We start from the raw sequence: 6,000 nt of genomic DNA, 5'->3' as shown, positions 1-6,000 counted from the left end.
AGTTACTATCAACTTATGGACTTGAATGGGAAAGAGCACTCCAGGAAGGTAAACGGCTATCGCTTGAAGCCTTACTTGAGTCGCCTTCTACCAAAGGATCTACCAGAGCAAAAGGCAACTATCTCATGTAAGTATTGTTCCATGAAGCATGAGTGTAACATGAACCAAAATTCCAAGGGGCCAAACAATGAAGATCTTGTGAAGGACTCTGAAGCACTCTCTTTGGAACAGATTCTTTATGATGGTACATGAATATACCATCATCCTGGGGGAGGGCTAATGATAGCCATTTTTTCGACTCTCTGTAATTGCCATAGTGAGTTATCTCACTCTATCAAATCACTCAAACACTGTGGTTACCCTCACCCTTTCACTGTACATAGGTGCATGTGAGTTAGGGGACTTTTCCCATATCTCCTTACTGAAATAAAAAACCCTCAATTAGCTAGTCATTGGGCTAGTTGAGCCAAAAAAATAAAAATAATAAAAAATATAAGTATATTATGGCCCATGCATATGTAAATATTTCTTTGTATATAGGGCCTAAATAAAAGATTTTTTCATAATTATTTTGGTATTTATTTAAATATTTCTACCTAGGTGTGTGTTATTTATGCTCTGTACATTGCCATACCATTACCACAATTTTTCTTACCATTTTTCATACTCTTTATTCCATATACAAATATTTTCATGTAAGCTTCTCTTATATTTGGTGTAACTCCACCCCAACAAAAATCCAAAAAAACTAGTTTTATTTATGTGTATATATTTTCACTATTGTGATTTTTCCCCTCCTACATCTATTTTGTTTTTTTTCTAAAAAATTAGAACACCAAAAATATTTATCTTTTTATGGTAGCCTCATAATGAGAGAGATTTCTTTTGACCCCTTTATATTTTTTCCACTTATATTATTTATATTTGACATGTACATATTTTTTAGACCCCTCAATATTTGATTTTCTTAGTTGTACTATTCACTTATATCATGATCTCAACAATATCTTCAATTATAGACCTACCAAATAAGGTCAAGGGTAGGTGGCATGCATACATGCACTATGGAGGGCTCACTCTTGGAGGTATTCAAAAGAATCATCCAAAGAAGGACCCCACAAGGACCTTGTGCAGCGAAAAAAAACGGTCGGTTTTGTTGAATTTTTAAAGTTCATTTGCTCTCCGAATTTGAAAAGGTGATACAAACAAAAGTTGTATCTCTTGGGCTGAAATTTTGTCTCAAATTTTTTCATATTTTTTTGAGCTACGAGCTGTGAGCTATGGTTTTATTAGTGGACCCCAGTTTTCCCATGCTATGCAGCCACACTCTCTCTTCCACTTTATCATTTTCCTCTTTCACACACACTTCTCCACTCATCATCCCCACCTCTCTCACCACTCCTCTCTGCACCCTACTCACCTTCTCATCAACCTTAAAGAATAAGAGAAACCATGGTGAACTCATACCTCCCATACATAATTCCATTCCAAAATTGACCACCTAGTCTCATTTTTCCTCCTCCAAATTACCCATATCTATCAAACAAACCACAAAATTCAGCCTCTTCTCTTAAAAGAGAGCATCATGGTGGTTGATTAGTCAGCTTCAATTACCTTGTCTCTCAAGGAAGGTCAAGAGTGGAGAAAAAATGTACCGTCAAAGCTAGTGGACCGTCAACAAGCGTCAAAATATGCCCTACTCAAAACACTTGGAGCATCAACCTTGTAAGAAATCCACCTTTTCTTACCTCTTAAGAGTTTTTCTTCCTTATTTGTATCCTACATGGATACTCCCATTGTAAATATCCAATTCCATTTGTAAATTAATACTAACTCTACTAACACTAACCCACTATGAAAAGTCCTATCACCTCCATTTCTCTCCTCTCTCTTTCCCCACCAACTTCTTGATAATTCCAAGCAAAAGAAATTAGATAAATTGCTGAAAATCGAACCCAACCATGGTTAGAGGAGTAACCCTAGCCTTCAAAATTGCTATAAAAGGAGGGTGTAGCTAGCACAAAAAGGGGGGAGAAGAAAGAGCACTATGCTATAGCTTGAGAAGCCAAGCTCAACCTCTTGAGAAGGAGCTCTTGAGTGGAATCTCATTGGCATTAGGCATATGTATGTGTTGTATTAGGGGTGATTAGCAAGGGAACTCTATGCCATTGTAAGAGAGAGTGATCATTAAATTGAGAGTAGGAAATCTATCATTTCTCCTACTAGAGTAAGCCCGACATTTGCTGAATCAAGGAGGGTGAATTTGGACTAAGCATGGATACCTTGTCTCCCTTCCAACGTGAAGCTGTTTACGACTACCTCCATGGGGAAAAAACTTCAAAATATCCTTGATCTACTCAGCGATAGAATTGCCGCTATGACTCATATCGCAACATTCCAAGCCACCACGATACATGGAACCACTTTTGCACATGGCAGTGGTAATGGCAATGGGGTTGGAGGAAAGAAGAGTAGTCAACTATGATTTTGGCAACTACCTACTTGACAATATAGTGGAAGCAAATATCAAGGGTAGCCAAAAAATAAAGTCTTATATGAATTCTCGAGCAATGGTGATCAAATTGATTACCAAGAATTAGGAATGATTGATGAACTACCACGTATTGAAGCACAACAGTATTTGATCCACAAATTTAAAAGAGTTATAAAGCCAGTAGCAAGACCATTGATTAAGCCACAACCAAAGATTAAACAAACCAAGAAAAGCTAAAGGAGACATGACACTAACAGCGAGAAGACATAAGGAGATGCACCGATCGGTGAGGAAGCTAGGTCAAAGGACAGAGAAACTCCTTCAAAGTATTGGTCTTCAAATGAGGAACACGAAAGTGAGTTTGCACTTATACACATCAGATTGAAGAAGAGGCCAACTCAGGAGGCGAAAACAACCCCCATCACACAAGCCCGAAGTGTCATAAAATATAATATCTAACTTTACCAAATGATTTTCTCATATTAATTAAATTGATCACTTAATGTGGGAACATAAAAGGGGAAGAAGAGTTAAGATATATATGTGTGCTTATAGACCTATCTCGACAGGGGACCAAAAGGAGAAATGGTTGCATCTCAATAGGGGTCCAAAATGAGATGGTCTACCAAAGAGCAATGTGCAATAAGTTCTTTTAGATTTATCTCAGCAAGGGACCAAGAGGAGAGATGGTTACATCTCAAAAGGGGTCCAAATGGAGGTAGTCTATCAAAGAGAAACGTGCATCTAATAGAGCCTAAAAGACATTAGGGTTAGCTTCATTAAAGACCTCCAAAAGTTAGTGTTAAAAAGTCCCTTGACCTTACGCAAGCTAGGGCTAACCTCGAGGTAGGAATCCTACCCAAGCATGAGGTGCTAAGATGTTCAAAGCACTTGTGGAAACCTTGCCCAAAGCTTGACGTGATTTTTATGCTTAAATGACGAAGGTTTTCATGCTTGATTGACTAAGTCTTGAAGTGTTCAATTCAAAACAAATGACTTAAGAAACTTAAAAGACACATGCTTTTTTGATCAAGACTAAGTCCTTGAAGTATTCAATTCAACCAAATGACTTAATATGAATAAAAGACACATGTTCAAATGATCCTCCACATGTGGTCCTCGTGATATTCTTGAATGCTAATGGATAGGTTTTAAAGGGGTTCAATGAGAATTTAGATACATAAAAATAAATAATTAAGTTCTTTCTCTCAAAGAGAAAAAAGAGGACACATGTCCAAATGGAATAATAAAATAATACTAGGGAGGGAGAGAGAGAGAGAGAGAGAGAGAGAGAGAGAGAGAGAGAGAGAGAGAGAGAGAAGTGTGGACCAAGCATGAGAGGAGGTATAATCTCGACACACACACACACACACATTCTCTCATTGTGTGGAGTGCAAATTGCAAGAGCTGCATCTCCTTCTCCAAGCTTGTTGAGAAATGGAGAGCCTACACCAACAATCTTGGCTATGAATGCAAACCCAACCAAGAACCATGCTTTAGTGCTTAAGCTTGTCATCATCTTCATATTCATTACTATGCTATTATGCTATGCTAAGCAAGAAGAGCGATGATAAGTGAGGAACTATTTTATTCTCCTATGGAATGTTTCTTCTTCCTCTTCCCTTCACTCATTCGCCGCTAGCTCTCTTCACCTTCGAAGGTGTTTGAGGCCTTGGGACTGAGACTTGGGATCCTGGGGGATTCACTCTATATACAAAATTGAACGCCACCTGCGAGCGAACAACTTTGATAAAACCCCTATATACGACTCATGTTAGAGAATATGACCCCCCTTTCTACGCTTATACAACAATCAATGAAAAAAAACTACCATACTCCTATCTTATATATAAAATTTAGGTCTCACATGATCTAACTGAGTAAAACTAGTCAAAGAGCATGTAGCATAGTGAATGACGACCTACTAAGGAACCAATTCTATTGATAACTAGATGTACCCTCAATATGTCTTAGTTTGACTTTCAAACTATGTGCCCATTCAGCCTACACTCTAGCTACTTGTCCAATTTTGATGCATCTTAATTACTCAAGAACATGGTTATAAAGTTGTGCTAGGTTCTCCGTGTAAATTTGTATCTATAAAAAATCTTTATAGCTTTCATCCCTCAACAAATGAGCTATAATCACAAAACAAGCAATTGATACAAAGCAGTGTTAGTTCTTGCATGTATCTTTGTAGTTATTGACTCACAAGGTAGAGGGAAGACTCTTTTGGGAAGCCATGATTTTGAAACACAAAAATTTCCTCTCATTTTTACCTTTTCTCACTCCCTCCCCCCCCCCCCCCCCCGTAAATATGATACCCCCTCCCTTATTTTTAAGCTTGGGATATAAATTATTGGGGGACCTGCCCCTAACTTATACGCTTATAACTTGTACAAAAACCCCCCTCCCCTACACTTACGTGGTGCGGTAAGTTTTCCATTGTAAATCCCCCAGGCTTGGGATAGTTAATTCTTTTTGCAAATTTTATGTTAAGCTCATGACACATGAAGCTTTCCATCTTCATAGCATCACCAAGGTCACAAGGAACACAAAGATTGTATTGTAACAAAGTCTCCCTTGATGGGAGAATCTATAATACAAACACCTTTTGGAGGGGGGACGGGCTCCAAGTAAATCCAGTCCTCAGCTATTGTCATGTTCTCTAATAATTTCTCTCTTGAAAATTTATTGTTCATGCCAAGTTAATTACGTTCTATTTTTATGTTGCTACAATCAATTAAGTTCACCCTCCATGTTCTCAAAGAAATCTCACAAAAATGCTCACTATAACTCTCTTAATTCCTCTACTCTCAAAGTTCATAGGCCATCTCCATTACATTTGTATCAGAGCATTTGGTTTCTCTTTTCTTGCTTAAGAAGAGAGGTCCTTAAGTAGCCTATTAGTGGTTGATTTTGCTAATTATATTAGGGTAAGTGGGACTTGGATCTATTATCGGTTTTGTTGAGCCTACTACGTGGGATATGGTGCGCACCTCGGGAGATTTGGTCTGAATAATCGGGTCTTTTTAGACTTACCTATGGATTTACCATTATTGAGCCATAAGAAGTCCAAAAGGAGCTATCCCTCGGTAATTCTGCTATGTTAGACTCACTCCACTACTCTCTATAATTAACCAATTCGAGCCGTGGGTGTAGATACTTAAGTGCTTATTTTGAAATGGTAAGAGAAGTAGCAACTAAGGTTTTGAATTTCCAAAGAATACACTAAGTAAAGACATAAGTATAATCGCATGGTTGACAATAACCAAGAGAGAAGAATGAACATTGATAACTTTGATTTTGCACATGAAGGTGCTAATGATGATGCCCCCATGTTTATGAATTATCTTGTTACTAGGTTGCATTAAGCGATGGGCAACCCTACTTTGCAAGCCGAAGTTACCCAACAACTTCGTGCTTATAGGATTTCCATTCCTCCCCAAGAGGAGAGAGAGCTTAGGAGGCCTCTTGATGAGACCCCGAAGAGAAGACAGAGGAGG

Source organism: Adiantum capillus-veneris, chromosome 14 (genome assembly GCF_014529385.1).
Source record: "Adiantum capillus-veneris isolate H3 chromosome 14, ASM1452938v2, whole genome shotgun sequence".
Taxonomy (NCBI): domain Eukaryota; kingdom Viridiplantae; phylum Streptophyta; class Polypodiopsida; order Polypodiales; family Pteridaceae; genus Adiantum; species Adiantum capillus-veneris.
The sequence above is the reverse complement of the archived record's forward strand: the minus strand, read 5'-3'. Positions refer to the sequence as shown.